At 39.3% G+C, this 25818-nt stretch overlaps 1 long non-coding RNA gene across 1 annotated transcript in view; it reads right to left on the reverse strand.

Annotated features, from left to right (window-relative positions):
• Positions 1-1357: 1357 nt before the first annotated feature.
• The window catches only part of LOC139622615 (uncharacterized), a 30772-nt gene continuing 6311 nt past the window's right edge, over positions 1358-25818 (reverse strand). Inside the window, exons 2-3 of the long non-coding RNA XR_011691342.1 lie at positions 16947-17098; positions 1358-2711 (exon numbers count right to left, since the gene is read on the reverse strand). This is a non-coding gene — a long non-coding RNA (uncharacterized lncRNA). The remainder of the gene's footprint in view (positions 2712-16946; positions 17099-25818) is intronic.

The raw sequence follows: 25818 nt of genomic DNA on the forward strand, positions 1-25818 counted from the left end.
GGGACGCCTTCTCCAAGCTCGCCACCCGGCTCTTCTTGACAGGTAATCTCAACAATAACAATTACCGCCATTACTGGTGTCATAAACAAGTGGCCGACCCCAAGCCAGGGCAATAACAAAGGCTTTATAATTCACCATGCAAGGCCATATAAATACATGTCAACAGGTAACAAGTAATCTAGCAGAATGGATGAGGGCTGGTGCTCCTAAGCACTGGACTGAATCAGTGTGTGTGTGTGTGTGTTGCAAGGAGCTGTGAGGATGCAGGAACGGATTGCAGTCGAGGCTGTGGACACACATATGAATATAATCACATAGGAAAAGGATTTGAGCGTGTGAATATATTTGACTGGGTGGAAGTCACATTTGTTTGAGGCTTAAAAGCAGCTGCGTGCAGTGAAGCACTTCTGTCAGACTATTGATGAAGCCATTTTATCTGGGAATGTTATTGATTTTGAGCATGTTATTGATTTAGCAATAGAGGCAATACTTCACAATACTTCACTGTAAATCTTTAAATATCAGAGAGAAAGATGAGGCTCAAACGCATCAAACTATTATCTTCATGTGATTATTGTCAGAGGAGCAAAAATCCTAATTGGGGACAACAGAGTCTTTGTAATTTGTTTTTAATAAAACAAATTTGATTTAAGATACAATTCATGTGAAATGAACACTAATGTGTTTCAATATTTCATTGTCTCATTGTAATAATATACTAATATTATTTCTCACTTTCAACATTTTTATTAATCTTATTAATGTCAATATATTTGAAATCTTGTTTGGTGCCTTAGTAATTTTAAGAATTGATTTATTCTAATATTTTACGCCAAATAATTGTGGCCAAACCTCTCACCATTTTAAGTTTGAGCCAGATTGCCTCCTGTCCTCAGCAAAGCAAACAAGGCGTTGTGGCCCGGAGCGCTAAAATAATTTGAGGCTCCCTAATGAGGAGAGCTGAGCAGCAATTAACACGTGTCAAAGTCGACATCATCAGGTGCCACTCTCATTTTCTTCCCAAGACTCATGGATTTTTTTTTCCTTCTCCTGCCGTTTCTTCTTGTTTATTCCAGCCGAAGGCGACGGTGAAAACAAGAGGTTTCCATGTGTGATGCGGCGGGACGGCGGCGCATTAACAACCACTACTTAGCGCCACCGGGATTGTCGTGCCGACGTCTCGCCTCATCCTTTATTCGTTTTCTTTCTTTCTTTCCTTTTTTTTTTTTCCTTTTTGCAGCGGCGGTTCAGACCAGTCAGCGGTGCATGAGTCCTGATGCTCCGAGCGAAGAACCAGGCGAGGAGGGAAGAGGAGAGCAGCAGCTGCGGCGAAGGCGGCGGCTGATGCTGGGTGGTTGTTTAAAAAAAAAAAAATCCTGACAGGTTAAATTATTATTTCAGAGTAGCAGCAAATGAACTAGATCATTTTAGTTAAATAAGATGAAAACGATGTTTTAGTTTTTTTAAATGCGTGCAGCAGGAGTAATATATATATATTTTATTATCCCCTGCGTAATTTTGCATAAACACTAATTAAAAACCGAAACTATGTCACCTAAAATAAATTCAATAAAATATCATTATTATAAAGTAAATATAAATTGGGGACATTTTGATTTTAAAAGAATAACTTGATTTAACATTTATTTTATTTACGTTAGTTTTGAAGGAAAATAAATGATTGTGTTTCATTTGTTAAATTAAGAAATGAAGAAATGTAAAATGAGAAGCATTTTACGTACTTAAAAAGTATAAGCATATACAATACAATAGGCTATTATGAGATTTGAAAACTAAAATAAATATAAGCCACATTAATCATCAAATGTGTAAATACTACCAATCACAACTTTTTTGTAATTGTTGACGAATGCATTTTATTATAGAATTAAAGCAGGTCATTTACTTACACTCCAGTGAGCAAATAATCATGTTGTGAGTTTAAATGACCAAATTAGGTGTCAAAAGAAATTAATGTCAAATGTATGTAATAACAAAAAATGACCCCCATAAGCACAATTAGAGTTCTCTGCTGCTTTTATTTTTCCTGTCATAATTTATGACAATTAAAAGTGGAAAGTCTTGATGTGAGACACAGATGTGTTTAATCTCTAGCTACTTTATCCCACAAATGCCATTGTTCTTACAAAGATAAAAAACAAGGGGGAAAAAAAAAATTAAAAAAAATAAAAATCTACCCAGCAACTGCAGTCCAAAAATGAAAACACATCAACACCATCATTGTGTAGTAACACTGCAACCTTGTCTCTCAGTTTAAGTGTTAACCAGTTTGTATAGTCTCTTCACTCATAGATGCAGGATGAAGGAAAAGAAAGGGAAGAAGAAAAGGAGTAGGAGGTGTTTTGTTGCCATTCTTCTGACCTGAGCCGCTCATCTTCCTCAGAGCTCAGCGGGAGCTCGGCCGGCGCTTGCCTCGCCTACCCAGGGTCCTTTTGGTGTGTGCATCTCATTTGCATACATTTCTCGCTGGCTGACGAGGCCTCTCTCTCATTAAAGCCTCGTCTCACAAATTCCCTCCCAGAATCCTGCTGGTCCTCGCCGCCATGAATCCGTACCTGTGGTGGCGGTGGTGGCCGCTGCTGATGGCATGCTGTTGTCCAAAAGCAACCAGGCGAGGGTGAGAGGATGGAGGGGGTGGGGGGAGGCAGAGAGAAAGAGGGGAGATGTATAGGAAGAAAGGGCAACAGTTTCTGTGCAGTGAAAACAAAAGAGAAAGCAAACGAGAGGAAGAAAAAAACTGTAGCTGAGAGAGAGAGAGAAGATAAATGAGTCATTTGTGCGCCTCTCTCCCTCTCCCTCCCGCTCTGTCTATGTTTCCCTCTCTCTTTCTGACTCTTGAACCAGGCTCCATTTTGTGTTAAGCAGCTCCCTCTCATGACAGATCTCTGGTGGAGTCAGGGGTCAAAGTTGAGGATAGGGTCAGCTGTATCACAACATGCGAGAGAACTCTGTAAACTCTCTCTCTCTCTTCCCCCTCCCAAATTTCTCTCCTATCACTCTGACTCTCCCAAAAAGTGCTTGACAAGCTCCAGGGTGATGAACTATTGCATCTCTAAAGTATAAAGATAAGCGTATTGTCAACAATTCCCTTGAAAAGACCAGAACCAACAATGTGTTACTGGGTGTTCAAACTGAAAAGATGACTGCGTTCAAAAAACAAAAAGTGGGCTGCGTTGGTTAGGTGTGTCGCTTCACGTATGAACCAGGACGTCCACTTTAATTAATAGTTCCACAAGTTGGAAGGATTATCAGACAACAAAGCACCGCACAGCAATTTATAATACTACAGATTTTACCAGTGTGAAAAGTTGTCACAGTTGCAAACACAACGTTCGCTTTACAAAGGAATCTAACAGAAATGTGTGTTTGCACATATTTTACAGGAGTGGCACCTTTCCACATAACGTTGCATTGTGTTGTGTAAAAAGCTTAACCAAGATTAATGTTTCCACCAGACGACCCTGCAATTTCTTCTGCTTCGACACCCCCACTGCATCAACACGGTGGTCTCACTGAAATAAATAAGGTGACTCCATTTTACTGCATTTTCACAGTGTGCTGATTTAGGTCTCAGTGCATCTCTCAGTACTTTCCAACTTCCCAACCCAAGTCAGCACCAAGCCCATTGGTTCCTACTGAAGATGTACATCTGAGGTCACAAATTATTTAGTTTTATTTTCACAAAAGGCTAAATAAACAGCTGGGACACTGCAGTTTTTAGCAAGTATTACTCAAATGAGCTGAATACAGTAGGACATTTTTAGGGACTATTTTCAGCTGTGGATTAATACACATTTTGTGGGTATTTATGGCAGCAGGACAGTGGGCTGTGTAAACCTCAGTGGCTGTGTTCAATAAAAGAAGATGTCATCCATTGCAGGTGTGGCTCACTGATGTATTTTTAATCATTTTTTGGACAACAATGGACGTCTAACATCTATATCACCAGGCTTATACTTAAAAGTTTGGTATTTACCCTTATGAGGGAAGAGTTGATGAAGACAAAAACAAAACACACCAAAGGAATTTATAGGCTTACCGCATGTATACAATGGCACAGAGATGGACTTACACACACACACAAATGTATCGACACATATAGTACAAACATACGGGCCAACCACATCACTCAAACCTCTACACCACTGAACAAGTGGAGGGGTGAAAAACGGAGAGCGAGCGAGAGAGGGAAAAAATGATGAAGTCGGGCTTGAACATCAAACAATAAACAGTCCATTAAGTCTGTGGGTGGAAGGGTTTGGGGTGGGGGAGGTGGGGGGTGGCAAGGCAGATATTGGGGAGGAGGGGGTAGAGGAATGATGGGAGTTTATTTAAAGCATGGTGACCCCGTGGCCGAAGGCTGCCTCAGTGCAGGGATGAATAAAACTTTAATGGCTCATAAAACACAGCGACTCCTTCTCCAAGCCGAGCTTCACAGCATTTATTCCTGCTTGACCAATCAGATTGCTTGAATCTCCAAACACAGAGAGGGAAAGAGGGAGGCAGAGGGAGGGGGAGGGGGAGGGGGGGGCAAACAGAGGAGAGTTAAAGGAATAGTTCAACATATTTGGAAAAACTGGCTCATTTGCCCCCCCCCCCCCAAACCCACAAGAGTGAGCTCAGAACATGTGTGTGAGTTACATACAGAGCTGGAGTCAGGATCTCGTTTGTTAAACCTGTAAACTAACAGAAGAGTAAAAATCCAATCTGAGATTAGTAATTCTGAGAATCTCGGTCTGCACCAAAAATCATCCGTGATCACAGCTTCTGGTGTTGGTGTCAGCAGCAGACCTGGTAACTGTGAGGATAAGACTGCAGGATCCTGTCTGCTGTTGTTCACAAAGAACGTTCCAGCACTTAACTCACGCTAAAACCTAAAATATCTGTTTTTTCATTTCTGTTAGTTTTGTGATCAAACAAAGAAGGTGCAACATGTCAGTAAGTGAGCTGTAGAGGGACAGAGCCAGGCTAACGACATCCTGACTCCAGCTTATTGATTCACACACAGACATGAGATTGATAATGATCTTCTGACATCACTCTTGGTAAGATATTTGGCTGATATTTCCAAAAACTATCAACTATTCATTTAAAGTAAGAAGTTTAGGAGAAAAGGAGAAAATAAAACTCAGTTGTAGAGGCAGAGGAGAGGTAATGAGAAAAAGAGAGGAGTTGAAGGCAAGAGGAGAGAAGAAGACACTGATGACAGAGAGCTGAAGCTGTGGCAGTGAAGTCAGAAACAGAGAAAAAAGGGAGAGCAGGGTGAGAAATGATAGAAACAGACCACAAATGAGGCCGTGCTATTTATCTCGGTCGAGTTTCACACAGACGTGTAAATCACACACACACACTGCCCCTCGACCTTTTTAGCACAACACTGCAAAGGTACAAACTATCACCAGTGGTTTAATCGAACCCATGTGAACTGTACTTTCTGCCAGGCACCATTTGCTTCTCTGGAAACAGGCCTGTGACAACCTGAAGCTGAGGTGTCAATCCACCAGCACATCACCCCGGGATGCTGGGATCTGTAAACAAGCAGCTGTCACCTTATTTAATGCTCAGCCATTTTCTTATCCACCACTTCACTCAGTCTGAGATGTGCACTGATTTTCCAGGAGTCATGTTTGATGTGTTGAAGTGTTATTGTTTTAGTAGCAACTTTTCCCAGGATGCCTTGATCTAATGTACTTCAGTCGGTCGTAGTCTACATTTCCCTGAAGACTTTTTGTCCAATCATCAATATGAGGTTCAGCTTAATCGCAGTGGATAATCATCGTGATCACCTAAAGTTACATACATTACAGCTGCTTTAACAAGTGACTTGGAAACTTTTTTTCTTGTGAAGTGAGAGGAAGAGTCAGATCATTCAGACACGCAAAAAAGGGGCAGAAGCATCTTTGTTATCAAAGAAAATGTGGATTCCTCTGTGTGAATGTACAAGACGAAACATTTAATGTGTGTCTGTGTGTGTCTGCTTCAGTCCGTGACCCTCTCTGCCCCTCTCCCCCCTCCTTGTTCAGCACAGCGGGTGTCATTCTCAGGTCATGAGACTGTAAATATACACAGTTAGACCCCAGAGCTATAAATCAGAGTGAACAGCCTGAACTCCTACAAGCACTGATAACATGAGACAGACATGACACGTCTGCTGGTATAAATAAGAATAGCACATATTCGGCTTACAGTGAGATGGTAATAAAAATAACAACTAACAATACTACTATTGTAACACACAAACGCACTACAACTATAGCACTATAAGAAACAGTGTTACTACCACTGTAACCTACTGTGCACTATTACTACAACTGTAACACACATTTTTAATGACCACTGTTGGCCTGGTATAATGTAAAAAAAGAAGTTACAATTATTACTACAAATATTGCTATAAATGTAACAAAAACAATGAAAACAAACACATTATTAATTCAATCTCAGTTAATTAAAATCAATTAAATTTATTATTCAAATGAAAACAGTGTAATCTGAAATCAAGTTTTACTCATTTGCTTTGTCAGAACTTTCAACACCATGGACATTTTAAAATGGAATGATGAAGGCCATAAAATACGAGTGAAAGCCCCCAAAAAGCCAGTAAGCAGACCATACTGTCAAACACATTAAACCTAAAGCTTATAATGGACTTTTAAATGTTACCAAAGCTTTAAGATAAAACTGATATACTGACATACTGACATCTTACGATAGTATTACCACAATTACTATAAGAAACACCATTACTGCTTCTATAAATATTCTAATACCACTACTACAACCAATGCTATGAGCTCCACCACCATTACACCTGCCATCACTACTTCTTATATTATTAATGCTGCTTCTGTTGATATTATGCCTTCTGTTCATATTAATAGTGCTACTTCTGGTTTCTAACTTGTCAAGGCTCCAAGCAATAAATTAAAATAACTCAAGGATACATCTTCATTATAAGCTGTATGATCAGAACACAGTCCAACAGGACTAATAAGCCCGCCACAGCCCATAAACATGTCAGTGTGATGGAGGAAAAGAGCTGAATTCTGCGATGAATCTGTTTATAGAGTTTTTGGTAATGCAGGGAGACGGCTCTACAGCTGGACCGCAGTTGTGCTGATTTTCATCACTTCTTTGGCTAAGTTATTATTTGAAATACATATTGATTTATGCCCTGGCAATGTTTGTAAAGTCTTTCTGTCTTTGTGCTATCAGTACTTTGGAATCAAGTTGCTTTTGCTGTCACCAAGATCAGTTAAATCTGTCTAACTGTCTTTGGCATTTCAGAATGTATCGGTATGATCTCAGGCATTATATCTATTCAGACGAGCTGTGATTGAAAACATAGATCAAATAAATTGACAGGACATTTCCGCTGAAGACAACAAATACACCCGGAGGTTGAATACTGACGATCATGTATTTGGAAAGTCCTAAAGTAAAAGTAAATTGTCGAAGCTTGTCATTAACACCAGGTGTCAAGCAATATAAAGATAACTGTTAAGTTTTAAACATAGCTTTAAAATGACGCATCTCTCATTCTTACACATCTCAAAAGATGTTTTACAATCCAGGAGGTATTTCTGCTTCGCTTCAAGGCGACTGGCATCTTTAAAAACTCTTTTATCCTTCTTGTAAAAGACAAGAGAGAAGCTGCCACTTTTTTTCCTCCGGCATTCAAGTGCAAAATGTAGAACAGAAAGAGGCTAAGAATGCTTTGTCATGATCATCATCAATAAAGATTTATTGAATAGACTCAGGTGGACTTTGACAGTTTTCAGAGTAACAAAGGGCAAGTTATACACACATTGTGCAAAACCATTGTTTCTTAAGTTCTTTGCTGACCTTCGTTCACACAGGTAGAAAAAAAAGGGGAAATGTGCTTCAGTGTTCTCTTATGAAGAAATGTTAGAAATAAAAATGCTGCTATCTGATTTTGATTTTCAATTTATACTTCTAAAAAAAAAAATTAAAAATTATTAAATTGGTTAGAAATAGATGTATGTTATGCTGAGACAGGAACTCTAAAAGGCAACTGCACACCACACTTGTATTTATTGTTTTTGGAAAGAAAACCTTTTTCATTTATATATATTCCTTGGTAATTTCTATTGTACATCCAGCGAGGATCACTGATTGAAAATATCAACCAATACAATGAGGACACACTGGTTCAAAATCATCATTATTCTTGTGGAGTTATTCTCATTTCTTAATTCATGTTAATATATATTACTATTTTTTTTCACACTGTTACAGAGACAAGGTTTAGCGTCTTTCAAGCTACATACAGTCACAATGTAGCTTTGCGTGTTTTCAGGAGGGCACAAATGTGCAGTACTGGCCAACTGCCTGGTGTGAACATGTGCAATTGCTGAAAAATAACGTGTGCTCTAACAAATTTCACCAATATATGTAAAAAGTTAAATAAATCTTCATGGCTAAAGCATGGTCAATATAATCTGCTATTATGGTCACATTAATGTCAACTCCTGTCCAGAAAATCAGCCGATGAGTCCATTCGTCCAGCTTTTAATGATAATGACTGAGTTCTACTGACCTCACCAGAATTAGTCACTATACACTGGAGTTCCCATTACTTAATTACACAAAATAATATCGTTCATTATGTCATATATAATGGTGACGCTGTGGATCAAAGGTGTGAAAGTGGAATACAATATGAATGTATTTTATACTCAACGCTCTGGCAACAGTTAAGAGAAAACTTTCTCCCGAAAAGCGAACTAGCCAACTAAACTTTACATCATCTCCTGATATCAGGGGGCAGTTAACTTGAACTGCATTACATTTACATCATTCCATCTGTGATCTCTGAGGCGGTAAATGTTTTTCCAGGCATTAACGCGTCATCAAAGTGTCCGAAATCCTAGAGGGTTTGATCCTCTGGATCTCTGGAGGGTCCATGGACACAAAGTCTACAATTATCTCTCTGTTATGTCAAGTGCACTTGAGCCAAAAATTGCTCGCCTTGGATTGTTCAGAGCTATCAGGTTCCCATGTGAAAACACAGGGAATATGACATCACTGCGTCACTTAGCTAGCTAGCTACCTCACACACACACGCACACACACTAATCCCCGGTCTTAAGCATGTGAGGCCTACACAGACTGTTTGTCTGCCTGTCTCTGCGCTGACTCCCATTACTGAACCAACCAGGGGGGTTTTTGGGAAATGCGGTACCCTCGAAATGTGTCACCATAATGACGCCAGAAAAATCACAACATGACATGAGGCTATACTTGAGTTTTTAATGAAAGAAAGATTTTGATGTTCTTTAAAAGAACCCAAGAATCGATCAATATAGCTTTTGTTTGAGATCGAGTTTCAAAGAAGTGACCACTGTACAACTCTGGTCTCCTCTAATAAACAGTACAGTACATGCCTCCAAAATAGAGTATATGAAAAACATACTTCACAAACTAAAAACTCCAAGTGTGTTAAATGTAACAAAACTGAATAGATTTAGTGGTTTTGAGTGTGTAACAAACGACCAATATACAGCCTTTGTGTTAAGGTTGTTGGTTAATGACGGTCTGAGCTAATTTTAGCCATTTTCAACTGTTTCCCTTTGAGCTGTAAGGGAAAATGCCTGTGTAGAAGAATGTGATGTTAAACCTCAGTAAAAAACACAAACCTTCAGTAAAACCAAAAATTCAGTAAAACCAAAAATAATGAAAAATGAAACCATAACCACTACTCCACCACTCCTGCTATAAAAGCCATTACAGCTACTATTATTATTTTGTTTTCAATTAAGCAGTAAGAACTCTATATTGGTTGATTTTATGTCCCCATAGACTCAGGAGTTGTGTGCTCCATCCATTCTTCATCTGTACTCGCTTATGTTTGGAGTCACTGGTGGCTGGAGCCCATCTCAGCTGACGCTGATACCCATTGTTAAAACCAGTTCACAGTAAATGTGTTTAGTAAAGGTTCTCTTGTGGTGAGAATAGCTCAATGTGCTTCTAGTAACAGACAGTAAACAACAAATGTAGAGACACTGTCAGTAAGCTGCTGCTCATCGGAGGCTTCTGCATTAAATGAAATTACTACTTATACGGTTTTTAAAATCTGATTTCCGCCTGGACTTTATAAAATTATTCATCCAAGTTTTACTTGCTCTCTAAAAGCCAAAAGTAAACATTAATAGTATACATCGCTTTATTTCCAATCCAATATATGCCTTTGTCATTCACAGCAAAACAACAGATGACAAAACAACAAAGAGCCTAAAAACCCCATATCGACTAAACTAAATGTTGTGAAAATCATTTAATGTATTACAAAGACACAGTGAACTGAAGAAGGTGTAGTTTGGCAAAGAATCCCAAATCATTTTGACTCTTTTCATGGAATCCTGAATGAGAAACAGTGATTTTCATTGTCCTATAAATTATAATTGGGGTGTTTTTTTCCCCACAAAACACCCCTCCTGCTTCAGTGTGGGTCTCACGTACTGATCCGCTGTTACAAGTGTCAGCTACATTCATGAGTTTCCATACTACTGATGCAATTAGCAAGGCTGCCACTTATGAACTGAGCACAGGTGAAGAGAGGAAGCAGTTAGGGGAGGTGAGAATTAGACAGAGAGGGAGATACACAATGTCATCACGTCTGAGAGAGACCTGACTAAGTGTAAAGGAGACGGTAGTGGACAGTGTTGTTTTGGCTGCATTATCTGGAATCAAGTGATATGCCCTCATTAAATTCATAATTAATCTCCATATTTTTTTTTTCTATTAGATAAATGTAGAAATACAATTTCTCTAGTGCAGTCATGCACTTAATACATGGCACTACTGAAGTTTTACTATATTATATATATTCTTTTTATTTTTATTTTCCTTTTTTAAAGAATGTCTGATCTACCAGCAATGTTTGAGATACAACGGCAAATAATCTATTTGAATATATACTAGACAAAAACACATAGATGATCACATTAAATTTAGCTTCTAATTTCTCCAGCATCTCAGCTGCAGTGGTCCATCTCTGGGGTTGTCATCTGTTTAAGATAATACTGACATGACCTTGTGTAAAACTTAAGAGGAAGCTAAACCAATGTTGTACCAAACCATAATTCATAATCTTACGGGTCATTATTCGTCCCCTCTCCATCTCAACAGCGACAGTTTCCCTGCTCTTTAACTGTCGCCATCAACCGCAGTGTAATAACACACACATTCACATAAAAGACACGCAGTAATAAATTACTAAGCAAATGCAAATAACACAAACTATACTGCATGAGCTTTACTGCTATCACTTGGAATTTGTCCTGTCACTGCTGAAGAAACATGTACTGCAGGCCAGTGCTGGTACCCTGCTTTAAACATGACACCAACCCCCTGTCTGTTCACTCATTGTCAGTCTCATAAACATTAATGTCAAATTCCTAAAAAGCTTAATGTGCATGAAATGCAAATGTGACAACTGGACTAAGCCCAGATGCAGGTCAAACTAGGGCTAGGCCAAGTTTACCATCATGTGCAGATAAAACTTTCACATGTCTGATCTCATGATGAGCTTGTGAAGCAGCCCAACGTCACTGCGACTGATCTATTGTCGATGGTGGTTTAAATGGAAGAGATAAAGTGAAGAAACTCAAAAAAAAAAAAAAAAAAAAAAAGGTCACTCTTTTTTTTTTTTTTTTTTCCTCAAACACAACTTTCACTGTGTAGGGCTCTGCCAAGTTGAATGACTCCACTGTTTATATGCAGTTTTATGATTCAACTTCATTTGACAAGTGACCTAGCTCTGAAAGTGAAGTAATGCTTATTCCAATCATGCACTCAAGTCAGAAAGTCACTCAGTTTAGGTGTTTACCTTACTCTGGTTACAATCACATTATTAGAGTGCATGTAAACACACTTTATGGGACATGAAGTTGACCAGACATTTTTTTCCTAAACAATCCCAGTTTGTTAAGAAAAAAGAGGCTGAACTACATTACTGCTGTTTCATATTTAGATATGACACTTGTGAATGCGATGGAACATGACTAAACAAGTCTTTGTTAACAAAATGAAAAAAAAAAAAAAAAAAAAAAAAAAGAGGACAATTTCTTAAAACCATGACTGATTAGGACTTGCATATGAATAACCACAAAACCAGATTTTTATTCAGAAGTCAGGGCTATAAACTGTGTTGTTTAAGAGTGACAGATTTTATTAGAAGTGCTACAAGTTGGGTTGAGTGTAACTTTAAATAAATGAAACAGACGAGCTGAATGTTGGCCGTGGTTTATAATCACAGTGAAGAGTCAGTAGTGGGCACTGAGCTGGTCATAGCTCTATCTCACCTTGTGGCACAGCAACTTGAAACTCTGAATGTGATCTTTGACTGACTTACACTCTCTCTCACACACACACACACACACACACACACACACACACACACACACACACACGCTCCTTGTCTTTGTATAGGCTTTGATAAAAGGGCTGGGAGGTGGGGAAGGGAGTAGCGGAGTGTGTCAGCTCTTGGAGTAGGCTTACTGTGCTGGGAGATGCACTGGGCCATTACACATGACCTCTGACCCCGGCAGGCACCCTGAGGTGAAATGACGTGGGCCTGGTCTTACTCAGCTGGAACAAGGGGAGAGAAGGGAGGCACAGGGTGACGGCGTGTGTGTGTTGTTAGTGGTTGTGTATATGCATGAGCGTTTTTGTGTGTTCATACATTCACTGATGTGTGACTAGTGTTCATGCATCCCATCGTTCACAAACACAGAAACACCACCAGCCCGGTCCCAGACACTGAGAGCTGCAGGCCTGTCCCGTGGCTATGCAGATGTGATGGGGGGTGTAAAATATGAATTTTAATCACAGCCGCCTCCACCCAATTACCAGCCAGTGACCCTGACGAGGGTCTGTCTGCAGTTGTGATGGGGGAATGACAGCGCACACATATAGAAAGCATGACGACTTTTGTTTATGCATGTCATAAATGCATATAGTGTGAAAGAATGCAAACATCCATTTTGGTTTGGTGGATGTTTTTGTGGAGACTGTTTTGCAGTGTCATTGGTAAAATAATCTCAGTCACACAATTAAGCTCTTGGCTATGTGGCTGTAATGTTTATTGGAGGGGCTTTCCTATGTTCCCTTGGATAACTCGTAAAATCTTTCATGTCATGTTGAAATATTTCCAGACTCCACAGTGGAGTTTAATTGCATCTATGTAAAACATCAACAGCGAGTGTTGGCTTTTGCTCCAAGTCTCTGAGATTCTGCAGGTTGACAAAATAAAAGATCTGGCGTTTCCTCCCAGATCGTGGTCTGTAACCGCAACAACTTTTATCAGTCAAATGTTTTGAGTTATATAGTAAAATAATTAGGATTAGAGCTGGGGAGAGCCATGGTAATAGACCGGGAGCTCACAAGATGCAACAGAGAGGTTTACAGAATCTACACGAGGACCTGACTTGAACGTCCTGTTTGCCATCAGACACACAGAACAGACAGAACTTAGGACTGGATAATGTAACATGTTCTCCTACAGTCTGCCAAAAGGAAGTGGGATTTAAACATGCAAGACTAATGGTAAAAAAGTGCCCTGGGTATAATTAAAAGTTACACAATGCAGTTATGAATGAGAAAAACTACAAACAAAGCAAACACCACTGCTAAAGAGACAAATGAACATCAGATAAATATTATAGATAATATTTCAGTGAGGATGAACGCTCACTGCTTACCCCTCTGCAGTCTCTCTCTCTCACACACACACACACACACACACACACACACACACACACACACACTAGATACACATTTACATACACTCACACACAGACACAACACTTAATATGAGGGATTCATAATTAGCGAGGAGTGTCTCTGTCCTCTGGGTCCACATGCCAGTCAGCCACGGTGACTGTGATGAGTCTGTCCACATTAGCATGACCCTCCTCCCTCCTCCTCAATTCATTACCATTTACCGCTCTGATCTTGGCAGCAATTAAGAACAAAGGACTAAAAATTAATAACTGTGTTGTTAATGCCACCTATTTAATTATGTTTATTTTTTTCATAACTAAATTCAACAATTCCGGTTTTTTTATTGGTTTTATGGAGCAAACTATTACTTTCTTTTTTCTTTATTTTATTCTTAATCATTTTTATATATATTTGTTTCTGTTTGCATTTGCTATTGCTTTAACTAATATTGCTACTTATTTATTACGTGTTAATGGAATTTTATCATATGTGGAATATTGTTTGATCATGCTAAGTTATTTTATGGTATATACATATGTTTGCATTGTTATATTTAACTTAATTAACTAACTGGTCTGGTTAATATGAGGTAACACCTCCAAAACTCATTTTAAAACAGCTCTTCATCAGTTATTAAATGCAATTGATTATACAAACATATTACAGCAGAAATCAGGCTGTTTCTGTGCAGTTTGTAACAAAGAGGTCATAAACTTATCACTTTGTTTACTGCAGTAGCCACATTTATCGTCCTTCAAAAGCATCAGTGGGTTGACGAGACAGAAAGAAGATCAAGTTAATGAGTAAAAAATGGGCCTTTTAATTATCAGTGATTTGTATTTACTGAATCCAAATTTTCACAAAAACACATTCATCAGAGGATCATTGGCTCAAAAACACACTGAAGCGCTTCCTTGTAAATTAATGAGGCCAAAAAGTTCACTCACCAACTCTCATCACCCGCTCACACACGCACACACGTCGCTGCACACATTTATAAATCTACACACTCATCATATCACTGTTGAAAGCTGCATATAGGAGACAAGTTACAAAATAGGTGCTGACATTCATATGTAAATACAAACCAGGGCGAGCCTGTGTCCGCAAGCGCCCACACGCTCCTTTGTTCGTCTCCAGTCAGCTACACTCACTCAGAAAACAATGACAGAGAGGTGGGGTGGGGTGGGGGTCGGAGATATGTGACCAATGCCAAACTGCCCTGTCGCCAAGACGGAGGTCGCCCCAGGAGGGTCAGAAGATAGTGAACAGGGTGAAAGGTCAGCAGCAAAAGAGTGTGTTTGTGTGTGTATGTGGTTCTAACTATTGTTTCCCACCAGTGTGTGTGTGTGTGTGTGTGTGTGTGTGTGTGTGTGTGTGTGTGTGTGTGTGTGTGTGTGTGTGTGTGTGTGTGTGTGTGTGTGTGTGCGCATTTGTGTGCGTCTTATTTCCCAGTGCTTACATCACTTAATAAGAGATCGCATTAGTGCTCCGTTAACCAAAATGCCAATAAAATTACCAACAGTGTAACTAATTTAAATAGTTATGCTCCAAGTTGATGCTTTATAAACTGAGGTAATTATACACTCAAGAAAATCTGAGGGGAAACGGCAAGAAGATTGTGAAACTAAATGCAACATACAAAAGCTTTTCTGTCTCATTCAATCGATGTAAAGGCGGATTTAAGTGAGTGGGAATTTTCTCACATGGCGTAAATGGCCGCGTTACTGCGCGATTATGAAAGTCATTTGGAGAGGCTCTAAACATCGCCGAGCAATTTAAAAAAATACTCAAGGACACATGAGGTAATTGCTTCAGGGTGCCAACTGGCTTCAACATGACAGTTGCGATTAAAAAGATTTCCACATACCACACGTCCACGCACGCACACAGAAAATATACACTTCCTGCACATGTACACGTATGGATTCATGCAAATAAACACATATGTGCATATGACACATATGTACACACAACTTCCAACCTCACCCACGTCACAGATCTCATTTGACTTCTCTACACACGCACACACACGAGCAAACTCCTCTCACACACCCACATAGCCATTATAACCAGCATAAACAAGAATGACAAGTTGAGATTAATGAAGGGCCCAGCAGTGACAGACCAATTTAATTGTCAACCATGATGGCTGCTGAACTCCACCAGTGTATTTATACAAGGTTACCGAAGTGCCTTAAAATGTTGCTAATTGATCATGACCAATAAGTAATTAGAAAAACTGATAGTGTGTCCTTCCTCCACACGTGTCAAAGGCACACACTGTCACAGGGGCACTGAGGAGGGGCGAGCAAGCCTGAGAGTAATGAAGAAGAGAGAGAGAGATCTAAGATAATGTGTGATTTTATTGCCACAGTCAAATGAGTGAGAGGCTGTATATTGTAGTTGCCTATGCACTTAGATCTTTTTTAAAATTTTGTTTCCACTCAGTTATACTCCTGTGACAATGGAAAACTATTGATGGCATTTTCTACATATTTGAAAGGCTAAAGGTTTGGTTGCACGTGTGAAAAGAATATTCAAAAATACGATACTGAACTCTCTATATGGTCCAGTCATGCACTTGTAGCTTTGTGGAAATATTGTGATATTGTATTTATTTATTTATATTGTTCTATAGTCAACACAGTGATGAGTAGATGAAGAATAATAACAAAATACACTGTGCATCTATCCTCAAGTCAGAGAAATGGGGTATATGAGTGTGTGAGCACATGAAGACAAATAAAGGAATAACTGCGACCTGATGGACGGTGGATTAATGCAACATAATGTAAAAATGCCACAGGATTCTGACTGGATTTATATTCAAATATAACAAACCTCTAATTTTATGAAGTAAAAGCACTGATGAAAAAAGCAATAAAGGAGGTTTCAAGAATATAAAGATTAATAAGTTAGAAGTTACTGCAACAGTGAAACAAATCAGCTCAATAGTGAAACCAAGAAAATGAACTACAGACTGAAATGAAACAAAGAAGCGTGTGAAAGAGCACGATATCCAAAGTTGAGTGGATATCAAACCCCTATAGATCTCTGATTGTCATGGTTCATTTCTCTTATTTCTCTCTTCACACATTGAACCTAGGTCCAGTTACTCCTTTAACTTCTTTGAAAAAAAAAAAAAAAAAAAAAACCTCCTTCATCTACCGTCTTACCTCTCACTCATTCTCCTTGCCAACGTTGGTCCGATCCCAGCCCGGGTTCCCAGGAGGTTTTACTGGGTTATTCTAAACACTGAGAGCTGACAGTGGCCTTGGCTCCCTGGCTTGACTTCACGTCCTCCGCTGGCAGCCCAAGGCCTGGCTCACTGGGAAGGAATGTGTGAGAGAAAGACAGTGTAAATAAATACTGTTGGGTCGAACAGTGACAGTGAAAAGGAATTTGAAAAAAATCTTGCAGCGGGAGAGCAGACTGAAAACCATTTTAGCCACCTGTTATTATTTGTAGAATGGATATTACGCACCTTTTCTACCCAATACAAATATTTTAAAATCAAATCACTCCTTTTGTTTCACACATGCACACACAGACACACAATCAAGTCAAATCATATCAATGGACAAATCCAAATTAAATTTAAAGTTGAATACACCTGCATACGTGAGTAGTGACACATGCTGGTGATCAGCCTGTCTTCAAACAGATTTATCAAACTAGGATCATTCAATTTCCTGTAATAAAAATCTTAAACTGATGCTGGAACACAGACACACACTGATGTATAGTCCTCATTTCAGGAACCACAAAGTTTCATTTCCAGTGATTCTTAAGAACTGTGGGAGTTAGCCACGGCTTTTTAAGTGATGACAGATTAAAAAGTGATGGCTTCGTTTGAGATGTAATCTCTGCAAGCAACAAGACAACAAGCTGTTGTGTAAATGTGACGTTTGAAAGTTGGAAAGGAGATGAGCAGAGATGGACAGGGAGATAGACAACACCAGAATGCCACGACATCTGTTCCCAAATGCTCCATTTTAATTTTTTCTGGTTATTTTTCTGCTTTATTCAATCAACTAAAACTAAAATAGTACACAGTAGAGCACATACATCCACCAAGGTAAAAAAAAATGCCCTATCTCGCAATATTCAGGAAATGAAAGAAGGAAAAAAAAAAAATCCTGGATCTGCCCCTTTAACCAAATTGGCAACAGAATTGTATGGGTTCTTCTCTGGCACATCCCTCCATCAAGTTTGGTTTCCTGCAGTATAAAACTAAGCTGTTCACATGATGTTACAGTCTTTTGTTTGTTGACTTCGTGACAATCAGTACTGCATGCAAAGCAAGGATAACAAGAAAAAGTTTGCAAAATGGCACAACTTCCACAATCATGACTGGCTCTACTTACTTGAAAATAGAGCCAATAAAATCAAATAAAATCAAGTCAAATGACAAATATAAGTCATACTGCTTTGATGCTTGCTTCCTTTTTAAACCTGAGATTTCTGGTTGCCTCTCAGTTTACAGAGTTTTGGTTCACTGGACCAAACTGTGAAGAAATTATTGTGTATAACATTATGTTTTGGAAGTTTTGACCTGAGAATGAAATTAGTTTGGAATGTAAACCATCCTCTTCAAACTTTGAGAAGGTTAAAACAGCACGTTATAGGCTGTAAAACATGGATTCAGTGCCTGCAAATACACACAGTACAATACAAACATCTCATGATCTGGGAGAGCAGGATGTTATTTAAGGCACGTGAGAATCATCTTTTCACTAGTGGCTTTATAGGCAGGTTCTGATGTCAATAAAACACATGAATATCACTGTCCCTTCACTGTATAAAACCTGTGTGTACAATGTGTAGATATTATTCCTAAGTCAGGAATGAAGCAGCAGCCAAATGCTGCAAACTGTATTGCTGGAGAGCAGCTCTGCCTGCAGTGTTGCCGTCATGTGGCTTATTGATGGCAGCGTGGCAGCTCAGTCACTGGGTATCAGCGTGTGTATAAAAGCTAAATCAAGATATTTGAACCAACAGTTTGCACTGCCAGCACCTTATGCTCATATTAGGTCACGAATGATGCAGCAGCCAGATGCACATATGGACTCTGACGGGAACTTATTCAAAAAGACTCTTCTCTCTCTCTCTGACTGTTTATAATGTAAATGATGACTTTTAGTGTAAATCATATGTCATACCTTGCAGGGAGCATGATTTCTGTGTCACACTTTGAAGGTTATGGCCAAATTCAGTGTTTTGTTTGGCTTTTGCACGTCGCCGCTTGGTGAAGCTACCGCTGAGTTTATATTAAGAAAAGCGAGAAGGTGTTACAACTGGGATGTGTGTAAGAGTAGATCACAACAGATGAGTAAAGAAAAATACCTGGGTATTATTGTAGCACCTTTTTGGGACATTAGAAGAGAAACAGGGTCAGATATGAGAGAACCAGACACTGAGATGTTGATTTTAAGCATGGGCTCACATCAAGCATCCTAAGTGTTGTTGGAGCAGAAGTGAATAATGTGATTCAAGTCATATAACTGCAAAAAAACACATTATGATGTACTGTTCTCTTCCAAGTGAACTGTGGTGAGGCTTCACAGTTTTATTGATGTGGATTTAACTATCTCTCAGCCAGCAGCTCCTCATACTTGGAAAGGCAAGCAACAATCTGAACTAGTATTCAAATTTCTTCATGTTTTTTGAACTGGTGTAAAGGCCCAATGGGGGTCACAGAGAAGCCCACTGACTAAAAGCATCTTGGATTTTCTTTTAATGATTGCATTTTTTGTGGCCCTTGATACCAAAGACCTTAGTTCACTGAGTGTGAGTTTTTAAAGCAAAGACACAAGATTTCTTCTTTTTTTTAGAGTTATCAAAATCCTACATCCTATAAACCTTGAGCATTGACAAAACTTTGTTCAATTAAAGTGCTTCTGAGTTTGCATCACTTATGTTGTTCGTAAGATTTGTAAAAGTGAAGCAAAATAAAACTTTTCTGCTACAGAGAGGCTCAGACCCAAAAACACACTAAATGTGTGACTGCATCCACAGATGTTACGAATGCTGATTAATTAAAGTGGCGACACTTTCATTCCTAAGCAGCTGAACACGTCACCTAAATGCATCACTCTGTTAACTTCTTCGCCACTGGGCGTGATCTCTGTTGGCATTTAGACCTCGGTGACATTACTGAGATCCCAGCAGCAAATGCACAACGCTTACATTTGCATGCATCGCTAAAAACACGTGCTGAAGAATTGCTCATGACCCTCCTCATTTTCCCAAGTTGTCTTGGGGCCTGCTGTTAGTGTAAAGGCTAATGATATCTGGGGGGCTGGGTGTGTGCGCCTGTTGGTGTGGGTGTGTGTGTGGAGGGGTAAAAGGTGTTCACCCTGTCACTTGCTGAGTTGATACAAACCTCTGCAGACACCTAAGCTGAGGATGGAGGGTGCGACCTCACCCCTGACATAGGAGTTGGCACCTGTCATACACATTAACACTCGCACACACAAAGACACACATGTATAAATGAGTATAGCACAAAGGCACCATCCAAAAATGCTTCCGTCTACAGACGTGCACAAACAAAGACAAACACCCCCCCCCCCCCCCCCCAACACTGTCTGCCACCTCCAGCTCTCCTGTCGGCAGCCGGCTGGCGAGCACAGTGGGCAGTGTCAGATAAGAGGATATACACAGACTATGTTTCAAGGTAAATGTGGAACCTCAGAGGAAATCAAGGAGCTGATTAAAGTCTCGTCAGGTAAATAAAACATTAGGACATTCATTATGAGAAACCCAGGTAATTAGTGAATGTCTCAGGTTCAAGTAGAGGAATGTACAGTAACAACAGCAGCAAAGGAACCCTTAAAAGACAAACGCACACTGGAGGAAACTAAGTAACAGATAGCGTCAAAATAAAAAATAAGAAAAAGATAAATTAATAATTAAACTTCTGCAAGTTTTGATCATCAAGAACACAGTCTTACAAATCATTCATCAAGACTGAAGCCTGAGGACGAGATACGTTAGAATGCGTCTACGATTTGCGCAATTGAACATGACTTAAACAGCTAAATATGTCCATACAGCATATCCAGACAGTAAGAAGCTGCCCAGAATTACATATTTAATGACATAGCAACATCATGTGCTGAGAGCACATATTAATATATATATATATATATATATATATATATATATATATATATATATATATATATATATATATATATATATATTTTTTTTTTTTTTTTTTTTTTTTTTAAATGATCTGTTTCACATTGTTGCTCGTTGCTATTAGTGTTTCCTTTCTACGTTGCCAATGAAAATGGGTTGTATCAGAAGCCTCACACAGCTGCAGAAAAGTAACAGAAACCGAGAGGTGAAAAGTGAAAAAGATAGATGAGCCAAAACCAATTCAGTCTCTGTAGCTCTCTTGATGATCCAAAATAAGCACTTGACCAAAGCTAACATCACAGACTGGAGCTATATTTATGGTGCAGATAAAATATTTATATAGTGAGTCATAAAGTCTGGTCCTGGAAAACAGCTGCAAGGGTATTAGATACTGCATGATTTTGGCAATTAAAATACTTCATTTCCCTAGCAGGATATACTCGTGCACATGGTTTGCTATTTAGGTATGAAGCATGAATAAACAGCTTTATGCAACATCCATGTGAACATCTCTCCCATTGAGCTTGTTAAGGCAATTTCTGTCATTACTAATCGACAATTTCCTCCTAACATATCATTTGACTTAGTTTATTTTTTTTTTAGTTTTTTTGTTCTTAGGTGATGAATTATTTATCAAACTGATGTGACAGAAAACTGCAGATTACAAAAGTGGAGGAACAAATGTCAGAAAATAAGTGAGTGAAAGGAAAAGGATTCAGCGTTGCACATAAACAAAGGCAAGAGCAAATATAAACACCAACACTGAGCAGAGAGCATGATGAAAAATGTTTTTTGTGAAAAAATAAGTGCACAGGCAGACATTTGAGCAACAAACAAGACAGAGAGCAGAACACACTGTAAATAAATATGGAATTGGTCCTATAAAAGTGAGGTGGAAGCAAAACGTTCTGTCATATTGTGAGCCAATTCTAATGAATGGTAAGACAAAGTAGTTTTTTGGGTTTTTTTTTTTTTTTTTTTCCCTTTTCATTACAGAGGAGAGCTCATCAGGTATATAGTCATTGCTGCCAGATTTCAGGGGGTTGGATGAGCAGCCAATGCATGAGTTTTAAGTGCTGGGCAGAGTTTAGATTGACGGCTGATGATCCAGGAAGAGTACAGCTTCTTCATCACTGACATTTAAATCCCTCTGCAAACAACTACCACATTTGAAAGGTATAAACTAAGAAATATGCCAAATAGCAATGTACGAAGTGTACAGTAGTTATATATAGTATAATTTGCAACAGCAAATATGTTGTAAAATAAATATAATTGCGACCAGTTTACGACTTCAACAGAATAAAGGACTGTTGCTCTTACATTATTACATTACATTACATATGTACATTATGCACTTGTGGTGACAACATCATTATTAAATTTTTTTTATGGTTATGTTTAAACTCTCACAGCGCTTGGTCAAAGTTAGGGAAAGATCACGGTCTGGTTTAATAAACAAAAAGTTCACAGTAACTTCAGACACAATGTGTTTATATACACTTAACCAATCAACCCTAACCATAACCTTTCCCTAACCTTAGCCAAAGTGCTTTTATTGCTTGACCCTGACACAGACCGGACTGTGGATCTGGTCTCTGATGTGACAGTCTAGACAGTTTAGTCGTATATGAATGCAATTACACATGATGATTTTACAGTTGTAGTTTCATGGCTGGAAAAGATAGAACATATTGAAAGGAGTGCCATGCTACATCTGAGGAAACATGCAACCTGGAATCACTAAGAACCAAAAACTTCTTAGAGAAATCTTTGTTTCTCCTGGCTCATTAAACCTGCACCACAGCCCTGCTTTAAAACTTGATCTTTGGTAAATAATGGATCGTGGCACTATCGAATACAGAGAAGTGGATCAACCTCGCTATCCCAGACTAAACTTTGGCCTCGATGCAGGGATGAGTTATGTCTATTGCGGTCTATAGTTTCATGAATTTGAATGAAACACAGTGAATTAAAGATAAATAAATCATGGCGGGCTATCGGTGGCTGGTGTCGGTGTTTGGTGTCGGATGGATGGATCCAAGGCACAGTGAGCTCCAGATTAAAGTTAATAATGGATTAAACTTAAAAAGCACAGGTTCAGGCGGTCACAGTACACACAGTAGGAATCCAGCTACACTGCTAACAGCATGTCCAGTCTTTGTCATTGCTTGCTAGCATGACAGTGTTACAGGACTCTATTCAAGGCCAAAAGTGCAGGATGTGTTGACAATATTTTAGACAACACTTTGAGGTAAACCCTTTGTGGTAAAAGCTTTGGTGCGGAGGAAGTTGACTGACGCACACAGAGTCCTGATCTCAGCGCCATTCAACACCTTTTGGATGAAGTGGAACGCAGACTGTGAACCAGACCTTATCACCCAACATCAGTGGCCGACTCACTAACACGCCTGTGGCTAAATGGAGGCAAATCCCTGCAGCCAGGTTCCAAAATCCTGTCCATATATGTTATATGGCCATGTAGTAGCTATCCTATCCTCTAACTGAGAAAAAACGATATTCAGACTGGGCTTGCCAAGCATAAAAAATGTTTTTTGGATGGAAATCAACAAATTTTACCTGTGGACAACAGCTATAATGTATTTAAATTACTTCTAAACACCTTCTAAAGCAGCCTGCTTATGAAGTCTGTGTTAAAAGCATCTTTGAAGGACGTCTCCACTTTGTATCCCTCATTCTCCGCAGCAATGATTCACAGACCTCACTGCAATGCCCTCTGCTTTCAAATGCAGCACAAAATACCACCAAGATCCAGAGGGGCGTTATGGAAATGGGGGAGGAATCAGGTCATGTTTGATATTATGCACAATATGTACAGAGGGACGGGGGACAAAAAAAAAGAGCATTAATGCAACCATTAAGACACTCTTATCCCCAGTCTTATTCATTAAACATACAAAGTTCTCACACTCGCAGTGACTCCCCCCTTGAGATGAAATTCTAATGTGATATTAAGAGAACTGGGACAATGGCGGCTCATTACCATGAAGCTGAGGCAGGCAGGCGGCCGTGTCCTCGGTATGTAAACACGAATGGAGCAGAACGCATTACAAGATGCAAACTCTGACGTTGTCTCACAGCAAGCATGGAGAGCAGTACAGCTCTCAAGAGTGCAGCACTTCTTTGGATCTGTATTCACACAGCTTGTAAGTTTGTTTGTAGGAGCCGAGGCTGAAATTGCAGCTTTTGTCTCGAGTGGGGGATCAGCTCTCAAGAAGCACTCACGCTACATTAAGCAGACACAGATGAGGGCATTCAGCTGGTTCACCTCACTTTACATTGTACGTCTATAAATGTAAATTACATGCAATATATTTTTATTTTTATGCAGGATTGAAGCTGTTCAACCAGAGCACACTCTGGCAAAGTAGTTATTTTTCAAATATTTCTTATTTCCGTCTAGTATAAATTCCTCGGTGTGAGTCTAAATGTGGAGATGAGCTTACACAAAGCAGTTGTGAGCCAATGTAACAGTTTCCCAACCTCTCGTCACCTTCAGAGTGAAAAGTTTATCACCTTGGAAACACATCCACAAGCAACACATCTCACGTTTTTACTGTCTCCTCCTCCCAAAAAAAAAGCCAATTAGATGAAAACAAGCATGCTGTTTGGGAATTCTGAACAGCATACAAATCTCACAAAGTATCACCGCTGTCAAGCCCTTTCAGTTGACTTGATTTACCACACATCTGTTGTTATTGTGGTGTTTCATGAGGAACAGTAGAGTGCAGAGAGATGTTAGCAAAAGGTGAGCAGGATTTGTGTACAGTTGAATAAAAACCTAGAGCTGAACTGATCAATATTTAGCAATATGAAGGTGTCACTCGCGGTTCTTTTAGCTAATTTATTTATAGCTTTGGTTCACTTACACCACTCTTATCAACCTAGTGTAGCATTTAGCAGCAAAAGAGCCAGGTACATCCCTCAGGAGTTAGTGGAGACCAAAACAGAGCTAAAAGTACTGTGAATATTTGATTTACATCCAGGTGTCCAGAGGCACAACCTGAAAAAGGTCCTAATGTTTCTCCATGTTCATCACATCACTTTTAAAATGTGATGATATGACAGTGTTATGTACCTAACACAAGGTAATATTACTCTGTCCTGCAGATGAAACTGGTTGTGGCTTCCTGTTGAGGTGTAACAACTTATTTATTTCTACGTCTACAAAAACAATCAAGCTTGTTTTGGATCTGTGTGAGCCAACTGTCCTGCTACTCCTGCTCTCATGAGCGACACCTCCCTGAAATCCACCTGAAGCATGTCTGTGTCCTCCCCACTGCTGTACTCGTTTTTCCCACTTAACAGTTACGAACTTCCAACAAGAAAAGTTCAGCTTGGAAAAACCTCCTAAACAGCAGTTAGACCATGTGACAGGAGCTCTACATATCTAATTGTGCATTGACTGATTTCTTTTTGGTGTTGCGCTAGTTTTGTCGTAGTTGAATAGCCCAATGTCACCTCTCCAAGCAGGTGAAACAGTGACCCAGATACAGAGATAAGGAACAGACATCACCTTCTCTCCTGGTCTGCATCTCAGAGACTTGTTGTGGAATCAATGATACTGACAGCCAAATGTCAGCCTGCTCTACTTCAAACCCTTCTTCCACTGCTTAATTTATTATGTTTAGATTAAATCCGGTGAAATTCAATACTTTAATTGAATGTTTAGAGCCTGAGTGTTCAATGATAAATTTCCATTGGCGCCCTGCACTCCACTATCATGTTTCTTGGCCTAATTACATTTGCATAAATGATGTTCGTCATTATTATCACGGGTTGGGGAGGCACTAGAGGGGTGAAGGAAGGAGCTGTGCAGTGTGAAGGGGCAAGGGCATGCTGAAAGGAAAGTGGCACCAATGTTTTTGTTTTTTTCTTTTT

Source organism: Trachinotus anak, unplaced genomic scaffold (genome assembly GCF_046630095.1).
Source record: "Trachinotus anak isolate AG129_WGS33_773 ecotype Australia unplaced genomic scaffold, CSIRO_AGI_Tana_v1 ptg000007l, whole genome shotgun sequence".
In the NCBI taxonomy this organism is placed as follows: Eukaryota; Metazoa; Chordata; class Actinopteri; order Carangiformes; family Carangidae; genus Trachinotus; species Trachinotus anak.